Source organism: Ursus americanus, chromosome X (genome assembly GCF_024610735.1).
Source record: "Ursus americanus isolate L20-20 chromosome X, mUrsAme1.1.p, whole genome shotgun sequence".
NCBI lineage: Eukaryota > Metazoa > Chordata > Mammalia > Carnivora > Ursidae > Ursus > Ursus americanus.
In genome coordinates, this window is record NC_142164.1 from 75126208 (window position 1) to 75139888 (window position 13681).

Below are 13681 nucleotides of genomic sequence, written 5' to 3' on the forward strand. Positions count from 1 at the left end.
GAGCAAGCAAATATCAGAAGAGGGAAAATGTCTCTTTATAAAAGCATTTCAAGGGGTGCCTGGATGGCTCAGTTGGTTAATTGTCTGCCTTCGACTCAGGTCATGGTCTTGGGGTCCTGGAATAAAGACCTGCATCAAGCCTGCATCAGTCTCCCTGATCAGAAAGGGGTCTGCTTCTCCTTCGTCCTCTGCCACTCTTCCCTACCCACTCGTGCTTGCTCTCTCTCAAATAAATAAAATCTTTTAAAAAATACCAATGACAGTTTTCAATGAACTGGAACAAACCACCCTTAAATTAGTGTGGAACCAGAAAAAGCCCCGAATGGTTAAGGAATTATTGAAAAGGAAAAACAAAGCTGGGGGCATCACATTGCCAGATTTCAAGCTATACTACAAAGCTGTGATCACAAAGACAGCATGGTATTGGCACAGAAACAGACACATAGACCAATGGAACAGAATAGAGAGCCCAGAAATGGACCCTTGACTCTTTGGGCAACTAATCTCTGACAAAACAGGAAAAAACATCTGGTGGGAAAAAGACAATCTCTTCAATAAATGGTGCTGGGAAAATTGGACAGCTACACGCAAAAGAATGAAACTTGACCACTCTCCAACACCGTACACAAAGATTAACTCCAAATGGATGAAAGACCTCGATGTGAGACAGGAATCCATCAAAATTCTAGAGGAGAACATAGGCAGCAACCTCTACGACATCAGCCAAAGCAACCTTTTTCATGACACATCTCCAAAGGCAGAGGAAACAAAAGATAAAATGAACTTGTGGGTCTTCATCAAGATAAAAAGCTTCTGCACAGCCAAGGAAACAGTCAAAAAAACTAAGAGGCAGCCCTCTGAATGGGAGAATATATTTGCAAATGACATTACAAATAAAAGACTGGTATCCAAGATCTACAAAGAACTTCTCAATCTCAATACACCCGAAACAAATAATCAAATAAAAAATCGGCAGAAGATAGAACAGACACTTTTCCAATGAGGATATACAAATGGCTAACAGACACATGAAAAAATGTTTGAAATCATTAGCCATCAGGGAAATTCAAATCAAAACCAAATTGAGATATCACCTTATGCCAGTTAGAATGGCAAAAATTGACACGACAAGAAATAACAAATGTTGGAGAGGATGTGGAGAAAGTGGATCCCTCTTACACTGTTGGTGGTAATGCAAGTTGGTACAGCCACTTTGGAAAACAGTGTGGAAGTCCCTGAAAATGTTAACAGTAGATCTACCCTATGACTCAACAATTGCACTACTGGGTATTTACCGCAAAGATACAGATGTAGTAAAAAGAAGCGCTTTATGCACCCTAATGTTCATAGAAACATTGTCCACTGTAGTCCAACTGTGGAAGGATCTGAGATGCCCTTCAACAAATGAATGGACAGGGAAGATGTGGTCTATATATACAATGGAATATTACTCCGCCATTAGAAATGACAATTACCCAACATTTGCAGCAACATGGATGGGACTGGAGGAGATTATGCTAAATGAAATACGTCAAGGAGAGAAAGGCAATTAACATATGGTTTCACTTATTTGTGGAACATAGGGAATCGCACGGAGAACGTTAGGAGAAGGAAGGGAAAAAACGAAGGGAAAAAACAGGAGGAGATGAACCATGAGATACTATGGACTCCAGGAAACAAACTAAGGGTTTTAGATAGAACAGAGTGGCAGGATGAGGTAGTCTGTTCACGGGTATTGAGGAGGACATGTACTGCATGGAGCACTGATTGTTATATGCAAACAATGAATCATGGAACACTACATCAAAAACTAATGACGTACTTTATGCTGTCTAACATTACATATCATCATCATCATCATCATCATCATAAAAGATCCCATTTGGAAAAGCATGTGCAAGGTAGCATTCCAGGACAGTTACAATACATACCAGTGTGTGTTACTTTGATGAAGAGAAAGGTTTCACACAAGAAGCATAGGAAGAAGCCCACTTCCCAGCCTCAGAAGAACGTTGTGGGCTGCAGAATTCAACATGGATAGAAAGATGGCGATGAACCTGCAGCACAGTAGAAGGGAACCATTCTGGATCCCTCCTTGAATCTTAACAAATATGATGGATTTGACTGTGTTTATGGATTGGAACTTCACAGAGATAGAGTGTCATCACTTGAAGTCCTTCCCAATAGAGTTGCATCTTCTAGGATCAGTGATACACAATTAACAGAAATTATGACTGGCAAAGCAGTAGAACATATTTTTGAGACAGAGGAAGTTTCCAAAAATGAATGGAAGGGGATTGTCTTAGCTCAGGCACCTGTCATGAACACATTGTTTTACATTACCTATGAGAAAGGTTCAGTATTCTATATGTATCAGATCTTAGATGATTATAAAGACAGTGACCTACACGTCCTTCCAGATTCCAATGTTTCTTCTCCTTCAGAGAGGGAACCAGGAGAAGTTGTAGATAACCTAGTAGGCAAACAGGAGGAATATGCCAAAGATGATGGCTGTAAGAGAACTGGCATGGTCATTCATCAAGTAGAAACCAAACTTTGTGTACTTCAATGATTTGATGATGACGTCCATATCTATGTCTATGATTTGGTAAAAACATCTTAGAGATCATCTTGAAATTTGCCAAATATGTGAGACTATTTGTAAAATCATTACACACAAAAGTTCTTGATTGCTTTCTAATTTGTAAGAATAGTCTTCTCCCTTTTTGCTTGCTTTTGCCTGGTGAAAGAAAGAAAAAAAGAAAAGAAAAGAAAAGAAAAGAAAAGAAAAGAAAAGAAAAGAAAAGAAAAGAAAAAGAAAGCAAAGGAAAGGAATGAAAGAAAAAAGAAAAGGAAAAGAAGAGAAAAGAAAAAAGAAAAGAGGTGGTGAAAGGAGGAAGGGAAGGAGAGAGAGGAAGGGGGAAGGGAGGAAGGAAGAAACTTCCACCATCTCATTTTTGGAAGAAACCTTTTGCCCTTCTCTCCAAACTTTTAACTACTTCTCCACAGGAGAATGATTTATCTAATTAGTCTGACATCCAGTGGTCCTTATTTTCACCTTGGGTGGTGGTAATAGGTTAAAGGCAGCTGAACACCTCTTGCCTCATTCTTTTGGGCAGTTGAACTCTCTGCGCTCACTGAAATGTGAAGCTTCCTGAGATATTCAGTGTGACTATCTGGGTGAGTGTCTTTGTAACCTCAACTATCTCCGCAGGTGACTTCAAAAGTCTAATTTCGGGAGGAATGGGAAGTCCATTTTAGTCTCCTTTCCAAGTTGGATTAAAGTAAGGCTAACATTTTGCTCCCTTTCTGATACTTTCACCTATTGTTGAACTTGGTTCAAAATCAAGAGGGTAATTACTTTGCATTTTAGTATATAAACATAGGCTGAGAAATCAAGCAAAATTGATAGGAAGGCAAGTATTTGGAAGTAAAACCCCAAGTGGACAAATGAAAGTTGGCCATCAATGGCATTAGGGTCTCTGTTGTCTGCAGTAGCTCTGGCTGATGCCCGCAGACATGGAGTGGGTTTCAACAGACGCAGGCTGTGCAGGCCGACTTTGCCACAAATGGGCTTTGCCAGCCCAATGGGGGATTAAGCCAACCTCTATTCTAGTCACAGGGTGAATACTGGGTATAGCTAGGGTTGGCAGTTATGTCTAGGATCGCATAATGAAAGAACAAAAACCTGGAATCAGACAAAGATATGGATTTATTTCTTATGCCAAGAGATAATCCGGAAAATTTTAAATTACGTATTAGATTTGATTCTTAGGGGACTTCCAAGACCCAGAATATGAAGTGGGCAAGGCACTTGCTAAAAATAAGAAAGGCTGAAAATAGGCTTTACTCTCTTATGACAACCAGTGGGTTCATCTTTTATGGTATCTTAGCATAGGTTAGAATCAGTGTTTGGTGATCAATATGCCTATTGATGTTTTAAGTGCTGGCATTGGTAGATAGAAATATAATAGTTATTTGTTAGGGTTTTCTTTTTAATTCTTCACTTTATACCATTTCTTGGCTGGGCCTATGAAAGTTATGCGCAGAAAAGAGTGAGCCCCACTGCGGCAGAAAAATAAGTAATGGAAAGAGCTATATGTGTTCCATTATTAAAGGCATTAGTGAAGTTTTAAAAAGTTTGAAAAGTATACAAGGTTTTGGAGAGAAGCACTTGGCCAAAGCCAGTGCTTTCTCATTGAGCTTCTAACAGAAGCTCCATTAAGCAGTAACAGGCCTTGGACTTCTGCAACTTTGGGTCTGAGATTCACAGCAGTACAATTAACCACTTGGTAAATATCTTTCAAATTAGCTTACATTCACAGGTCATGGAGTCCAGACTACCAGCACAGACAGACTGGCATCCTGCTGGGGGTGAAACCAAGAAGATACACTCTTGTCTTCCATGTTCTCTCTGTCTACTCTTCTTCCTTTTGATGCCACTAAGTCTCTGCTCAGATATTTGATGACAGCAATGCAGGTCTGTATTACCTATTGTACTAAGTCCTGGGGACATAAATTTGCTTGGGATATCTGTTCTAGTAGCTGGGGATTAGTGTGCTTTTTAATTTTTGGATGTGAGGCTGATACTGTAACAATCTTATGAGCTATTGAACCTGTGGACTCTTAAAAATGCATGACATGCAGTTGTGGGGTTAGATTGATTCAGCTCCTGAAGTTGTGAAGGAGCTACATCCAATCAAGAGGAAGACAGTCCAGGCTGCAGCTTTTGAAGGAACCCCCTATCTGTACAGACATCATTGCAAGATCTGTATGGCTGAAATGAGAAAAGCAAGAAATTGGGAAAGGCAGGATTTTGGATATTACTGCCTTTGGACTTTAAAATCGAAATTTATATTGGAGCAATCATTTCTCCCTTGGAGTCTAATGGTTGGCATGGGTTTCATATAGTTCAATTTGAGGCATTTTTATTATACTGTTGACGTTGTATTATTTGGAGCATTTAATGCTATTTTGAGGCTCATTATGCAACCTTCGTAAGCTATAGCAAATAATGTGTCTGGACATAATTGTAAATTGGGGATAAAATAGTGAGTGAATCCCCAGCTTGGGATGTAATATAGCCTTGGAGTTAATTTAATTAATGCTCTATTTTGACTTATTTCATAGTCTTCTAGGGGCAAAATCAGAACTACTCACCAGTCTTACACAGATGGGAGCAAGACATTCCTAAAATACTACTGGTCTCCCCCAAAGGGGGGCAAGCCAAGTCCTGTTTGTTAACACTGGTCTTGGATATTAATCACTGTGGCTTAAGAGAAAAAATGCCCAAAGGTGTGAAGGGATTTATCCTCTGCTTCTATCTGTGTTTCTGACTCGAGAGAAAAAAAGAGAAAGAAAGAAAGAAAGAAGAAAGAAAATAAAGAAAAAGGAAGGAAGGAAAAGAAAGAAAGAAAGAAAGAAAGAAAGAAAGAAAGAAAGAAAGAAAAAAGAAAGAAAGAAAGAAAGAAGAAAGAAAGAAAGAAAGAAAGAAAGAAAGAAAGAACTGTATGGTGACTAACATAATATAAAAAATCATTATAAAAAAAGAAAAAAAAAGAAAGAAAGAAAGAGGGTGGAGTTAAGATGGCGGAGGAGTAGGGGACCCCTTTTTCAACCTGTCCCCTGAGTCGAGCTGGATAGGTAACTGACCAGCTTAAATAACCACGGAATGAGCCTGAGACGCAGGAAGATACATCTGAATCTCTACAAATGAACATCTCCAGCGCTGAGTATTGAGGTACCAAGACGGGAGCTGTAAACCGTGCACAGATATCCGAAGATAAACGGAAGGGGGAGGGAGCCGCCGCGTTTGGGCGCCGGGAAACGGCAGCCACCTGCACGGGGGAGCGGGTGGACTCATGGAGGGCACCCACAAGAGAGCGGACTGAGACTGGTGAGCCGTGAACGCGTGCCACCAGGCATCTCCCAGAACACCGGAATCCCGGTGTGCTCACGGGATCCAGACTGAGACCGGGAGCTCCCGAAGCGCGCGCGGGGCGGCTGGCGGCTGGCGGGCCACCTGCACGGGGGAGCGGGCGGACTCGCGGTCGGCACCCGCGAAACAGCAGACTGAGACCCTGAACTGGGTGCGCGCGCCACCAGGCTTCTCACGAAACTCCGGAATCGAGGTGTGCTCACCGGGCATAGACTGAGACCGGGAGACCCGGGAGCGCGCGGGGCGGCCGGTGGCTGGCGGCATTAGAAACACAAAGGACAGAGACGCACAGGACTTGGAAGTGAGGGCAGGGACGCCGGGTTGGTGCGCACATCCCGGGACGCTGCAGGGTTGAGCAGCACCAACAGTAACAGAGTTAAAGTGGCCAGAACATCAGTGGAGAACGGGCCGCAATCATTCTGTTCTGTGACAATGCAGGCTCCGCTGCTCTGACTCACAGAAGAGGCATAGCCGGCCACCAGGGAAAGCCGCCAGAGAACAAAAGCCTGGAAATACCGGCTCAGAGAGTGCCCATCCCCATCCCCCCTCGCAGGGGACACGGAGACTCTAACCAAACAGGGTTGCCTGAGTATCGGCGTGGCAGGCCCCTCCCCCAGAACACAGAAGGCAGGCTGAAAAATCAAGAAGCCCACAACCGGGCCGCCTGGGTGGCACAGTCATTGAGCGCCTGTCTCCGGCTTAGGGCGTGATCCCAGCGTTCCGGAAAGGAGTCCCTCATAGGGCTCTTCCGCTGGGAGCCTGCTTCTTCCTCTCTCACTCCCCTGCTTCTGTTCCGTTCTTGCTGACTGTCTGTCTCCCTCTCTCACATAAGTAAATAAATAAAATCTTAAAGAAGAAGCCCTCATCTCTAAGATCCCTATAAAACAAGGGGCATGGCCTGGGACCCAGTCAATAATTTGGACTCTGGACAACCCCACAACCTCTCCTAATCAGAATGACAAGAAGGAGAAACCCCCCCCCCCCAGCAAAGAAAAGACAGTGAGTCTGTGGCCTCTGCCACAGAAGTAACGGACATGGATGTAACCAAATGATCAGAAATGGAATTCAGAGTAACAATGGTCAAGATGATGAGTAGACTTGAAAAAAGTATTAAGGAAAACGTTACTGAGAATATAGAATCCCTAAGGGCAGAAATGAGAGCGAATTTGACAGAAATTACAAATTCTATGAGCCAAATGCAGGCAAAACTAGAGGCTCTGACGGCCAGAGTCACTGACAGAGGAAAGGGTTAGTGAATTGGAGGATGGGTTAATAGAGGAAAAAATGAAAATAGAAGATGGTCTTAAAAAAATATTCACAAATCAATCAGCGTGATACATCATATCAACAAGAAAAGACTCAAGAACCATATGATCCTCTCAATCGATGCCGAAAAAGCATTTGACAAAATACAGCATCCTTTCCTGATTAAAACCCTTCAGAGTGTAGGAATAGAAGGTACATTTCTCAATCTCATAAAAGCCATCTATGAAAAGCCTACTGCAAATATTATTCTCAATGGGGAAAAGCTGGAAGCCTTTCCCTTAAGATCAGGAACACGACAAGGATACCCACTCTCGCCACTATTATTCAACGTAGTACTAGAAGTCCTTGCAACAGCAATCAGACAACAAAAAGGGATCAAAGGTATTCAAATTGGCAAAGAAGAAGTCAAAATGTCTCTCTTCGCAGACGACATGATACTCTATATGGAAAACCCAAAAGAAGCCACTCCCAAACTATTAGTAGTTATAGAGCAATTCAGTAACGTGGCGGGATACAAAATCAATGCTCAGAAATCAGTTGCATTTCTATACACGAATAACGAGACCGAAGAAAGAGAAATTAGGGAATCCATCCCATTTACAATAGCACCAAAAACCATACGTTACCTTGGAATTAACTTAACCAGAGACGTAAAGGACCTATATTCTAGAAACTATAAATCACTCTTGAAAGACATTGAGGAAGACATAAAAAGATGGAAAGATATTCCATGCTCATGGATTGGAAGAATTAACATAGTTAATATGTCCATGTGAGTCAGAGCAATCTACACTTTCAATGCTATCCCGATCAAAATACCAAGGACATTTTTCAAAGAACTGGAACAAACAGTCCTTAAATTTGTATGGAAACAGAAAAGGCCCAGAATCTCCAAGGAACTGTTGAAGAGGAAAAACAAAGCTGGGGGCATCACAATGCCAGATTTCAAGCTGTACTACAAAGCTGTGATCACAAAGACAGCATGGTACCGGCACAAAAACAGACACATAGACCAATGGAACAGAATAGAGAGCCCAGAAATGGACCCTCGGCTCTTTGGGCAACTAATATTTGATAAAGCAGGAAAAAACATCCGTTGGGAAAAAGACAGTCTCTTCAATAAATGGTGCTGGGAAAATTGGACAGCTACATGCAAGAGAATGAAACTTGACTACTATCTCACACCATACACAAACATAAACTCCAAATGAATGAAAGACCTCGATGTGAGACAGGAATCCATCAAAATTCTAGAGGAGAACATAGGCAACAACCTCTATGACATCGGCCAAAGCAAGCTTTTTCATGACACATCCCCAAAGGCAAGAGAAACAAAAGATAAAATGAATTTATGGGACTTCATCAAGATTAAAAGTTTCTGCACAGCCAAGGAAACAGTCAGAAAAACTAAGAGGCAGCCCATGGAATGGGAGAAGATATTTGCAAATGACACTACAGATAAAGGACTGGTATCCAAGATCTACAAAGAACTTCTCAAACTCAATACACAGAAACAAATAAACAAATCAAAAAATGGGCAGAAAATATGAACAGACACTTTTCCAATGAAGACATACAAATGGCTAACAGACACATGAAAAAATGTTCAAAATCATTAGCCATCAAGGAAATTCAAATCAAAACCACACTGAGATACCACCTTACGCCAGTTAGAATGGCAAAAATAGACAAGCAAGAGACAACAATTGTTGGAGAGGATGTGGAGAAAGGGGATCCCTCCTACATTGTTGGTGGGAATGCAAGTTGGTACAGCCACTCTGGAAAACAGTGTGGAGGTCCCTTAAAAAGTTAAAAATTGAGCTACCCTATGATCCAGCCATTGCACTACTGGGTGTTTACCCCAAAGATACAGATGTAGTGAAGAGAAGGGCCATATGCACCCCAATGTTCATAGCAGCAATGTCCACAATAGCTAAATTGTGGAAGGAGCCGAGATGCCCTTCAACAGAAGACTGGATTAAGAAGTTGTGGTCCATATATACAATGGAATATTACTCAACTATCAGAAAGAACGAGTTCTCAACATTTGCTACAACATGGTCGGCACTGGAGGAGATAATGCTAAGTGAAATAAGTCAAGCAGAGAAAGACAACTATCATATGATTTCTCTCATCTATGGAACATAAGAACTAGAATGATCAGTAGGGGAAGAAAGGGATAAAGAAAGGGGGGGTAATCAGAAGGGGGAATGAAACATGAGAGACTATGGACTATGAGAAACAAACTGAGGGCTACAGAGGGGAGGGGGGTGGGGGAATGGGATAGGCAGGTGATGGGTAGTAAGGAGGGCACATATTGCATGGTGCACTGGGTATTATACACAACTAATGAATCATCGAGCCTTGCATCGAAAACCGGGGATGTACTGTATGGTGACTAACATAATATAATAAAAAATCATTATTAAAAAGAAGAAAGAAAGAAAGAAAGAAAGAAAGAAAGAAAGAAAGAAAGAAAGAAAGAAAGAAAGAAAGAAAGAGAAAGAAAGAAAGAGACTTGCACCTCTCAAAAATATTTGTAAGAAAATTTCTATCCATCTCCACTCGCTATACTCATTCAGTTTTCCATATGAGAGGAGGAATAACTTGATGAAATTGGAAAAAAAGGTTATAGATAAGCAGCCTAGGCCCCTCTTGGTTCTTGAGTTCATTTCTCATTACAAGGCATGGGAAAGAATTCAGTTCTTCATTACATGGCTGGGTAAACATCCAGTCTGTAGATGTTGCCATCCCTCTGGGGTGGGGGATCCATTGTCTTTAAACTTGCAGTAGAACTTCATGTTGGGCTCAGATCCAAACCATGTTCTCCAGTCCAGACCTACCAGTAATAAAGCTGGTATCTATTTTATTCTTAAAAATTTTTTTCATGTATAAGATGTTTTTTGGGGAAAAACCCATATCTTTCTAGTAAATTCAAACAGTAAAAAAGGGTATGCAGTAAAAAGTCTCCTTTCTTCCTTCCCCCACCCCAGACCTCAATCCCCCAGTCCCACTTTCTGAAAGTAACCACTGCTACCAGTAAGTATGTGTCCTTCCAGAGAATATGTATATTTACACACATAATACGTATATGTTTGTATCAGTTTTTAAATACAAATTGTGGTATACTATACACGCTATTCTGAACTTTGTTTTTTCACTTAATATGTTAAACCTGATATTTTAAGTCCTCTTTCATTCCTATGTATATATTGTAGTTGTTTCAGAATCTGGAAGGGAAGGAGGCATAATTAATTCAACTCCTCATTTTTTTTTCAAATTTTTATTTAAATTTAGTTAATTAACATATAGTGTAATATTAGCTTCAAGGAATAGAATTTAGTGATTCACCACTTATATATAACAACCAGAGCTCAATACAAGTGTCCTTAATACCATTTAGCCCAACCACTACCCACCTCCCCTCCACCAGCCTTCAGTTTGTTCTGAATAGTTAAGACTCTCTTATGGTTTGCATCCCTCTCTTTTTCTTGCTCCTCCTCATATTTTCATCTGTTTTGTTTCTTAAATTGACATATGAGTGAAATAATATGGTACTTGTCTTTCTCTCACTGACATATTTCACTTAGCATAATACACTCTAGCTCCATCCACGTCATTGCAAATGGCAAGATTTCATTCTTTTTGATGGCTGAGTGATATTCTATTATATATGTATGTATACATATATATACACATACATATATACCACACCTTCTTTATCCATTCATCTTTACATAAGTTGGGTATTGTTGATAATGCTGCTATAAACATCAGGGTGTGTGTGCCCCCATTTAATCAGTATTTTTTATCCTTTGGGTAAACACCTACTAGTGCAATTGCTGGATCATAAGGTGGTTCTATTTTTAACTTTTTGAGGAACCTCCATACTATTGTCCAGAGTGGCTACCCCAGTTTGCATTCCCAACAACAGTGCAAGAGGGTTCCTTTTCTCCACATCCACACCAACGCCTGTTGTTTCTTTTATTGTTAATTTTTACCATTCTGACATGTGTGAGGTGATATCTCATCAAAATTTTGATTTGTATTTCCCTGATGATGAGTGATGTTGAGCATCTTTTCATGTGTCTGTTGGCCATCTGGATATCTTCTTTGGAGAAATGTCTATTCATATATTCTTCCTATCTTTTAGTTGGATTGTTTGGTTTTTGGGTATTGGGTTTTACAACTTCTTTATATATTTTGGATACTAACCCTTTATCAGATATGCTATTTGCAATTATCTTCTCCCATTAAGTAGGTTGCTTTTTCAATTTCTTTTTAAGTTTTTTAAAAGATTTTATTTATTTATTTGAGAGAAAGAGAGAGAGAGAGAGAGAGAGAGAGAAGGAACAGAGGGAGAGGGAAAACCAGACTTCCAACTGAGCAGGGAGCCCGATGTGGGGCTCCATCCCAGGACTGCAGGATCATGACCTGAGCTGAAGGCAAACACTTAACCAATTGAACTACCAAAGCACCCCAGTAAGTTGCCTTTTAATTTTATTTTTTCCTTCACTGTACAGCAGCTTTTTATTGTGATGTAATCCCAATAGTTTATTTTGCCTTTGTTTCCCTTGCCTCAGAAGACGTATCTAGAAAAATGTTGCTATGGCTGATGTCAAAGGAGTTACTGCCTGTCTTCTCCCAGGATTTTGATGGTTTCAGGTCTCACATTTAGGTCTTTAATTCATTTTACATTTATTTTTGTCTATGGTGTAAGAAAGTGGTCCAGTTCCATTCTTCTGCATGTTGCTGTTCAGTTTTCCCAACACCATTTGTTGCAGAGAGTTTTCCTCATTTCATACCCTTTCCTGTTTTGTTGAAAGTTAATTGAGCAATAACTATGGGTCCATTTCTGGTCCATATTCTGTTCCATTGACTGATGTGTCTGGTCTGTGTTTGTGACAGTACCCTATTGTATTGATCACAACGGCTTTGTAATATAACTTAAAATCCGGAATTGTGATGCCTCCAGCTCTGCTTTTCTTTTTCAAGTTTGCTTTGGCTACTTGGGGTGTTTTGTGGTTCCATACAAATTTTAGGATTCTTTGTTCTAGCTTTGTGAAAAATACTGTTGGTATTTTGATAGGGGTTGCATTAAATATGTATTGGTTTGGGTAGTATAGACATCTTAACAATACTTGTTCCAATCCATGAGCGTGGAATGTCTTTCCATTTCTTTGTGTCATTTTCAATTTCTTTCATTAGTGCTTTATAGTTTCCAGAGTACAGAACCTTCACCTCTTGGTTAGGTCTATTCCCAGGTATCTTATTATTCTGGGGACAATTGTAACTGGAATTGCCTTTCTTTCTTTCTGATGCTTCACTGTAGGTGTATAGAAATGCAACAGATTTCAGGAGACTCATTTTAAACAGGTTTAAACACTTACCAAGCATCATTGATTCATGTAACTAAAATAATCCAGAGGTTGGATGGGCTTCAGGCGCAGTTTGATGAGGACTTAGGCTATGTCTGTGAGTCTTTAGGAATTTCCTTCCTCTGTATGTCAATTTCATTCTCATGCCACTTTTCCTCATGGTAATAAAATTGGAGTAGCAGTTCCAGGCTACAACTCTTCTATTCTAGAGGAAGATAAATAATCTATGTTTTCTGATGCATTCTGAACTGGTTTAGGTCACGTACCTGCATCAATCACATGTGTCTCACTGATAGCACTGATTGGCTTACCCAGAGCATGTGTTCTACCCCTGAAGGTTAGGATATATACCCCTAGAGCCAAATGGATTCTTAGTAGAATCAGGGGCATGAGAAGTGAATAACATGAAACAATCACAAATATCTAGTATTCCTTCTTTTTTTATATGTATGTAGTCTCCATGAACACCTTTCATCTCACATAACCACTTTCAAAAATGTCCACACCTACATGTAGTAAATTTAGCCCTTGAAAGGGGGAGAACCGCCCAGAGCAATCTACACTTTCAACGCTATCCCAATCAAAATACGGAGGACATTTTTCAAAGAACTGGAACAAATAGTCCTTAAATTTGTATGGAAACAGAAAAGGCCCAGAATCTCCAAGGAACTGTTGAAAAGGAAAAACAAAGCTGGGGGCATCACAATGCTGGATTTCGAGTTGTACTACAAAGCTGTGATCACAAAGACGGCATGGTACTGGCACAAAAACAGACACATAGACCAATGGAACAGAATAGAGAACCCAGAAATGGACCCTCAGCTCTTTGGGCAACTAATATTTGATAAAGCAGGAAAAAACATACGGTGGGAAAAAGACAGTCTCTTCAATAAATGGTGCTGGGAAAATTGGACAGCTACATGCAAAAGAATGAAACTTGACCACTATCTCACACCATACACAAAAATAAACTCCAAATGGATGAAAGAACTCGATGTGAGACAGGAATCCATCAAAATTCTAGAGGAGAACATAGGCAGCAACCTCTACGACATCGGCCAAAGCAACCTTTTTCATGATACATCCCCAAAGGCAAGAG

General features: G+C 40.5%; 1 pseudogene; it reads left to right on the forward strand.

Moving 5' to 3' along the window:
* Nucleotides 1-256: 256 nt before the first annotated feature.
* LOC123786869 (spindlin-3-like) lies at nucleotides 257-2623 on the forward strand (annotated as a pseudogene).
* The last annotated feature ends 11058 nt before the right edge of the window (nucleotides 2624-13681 follow it).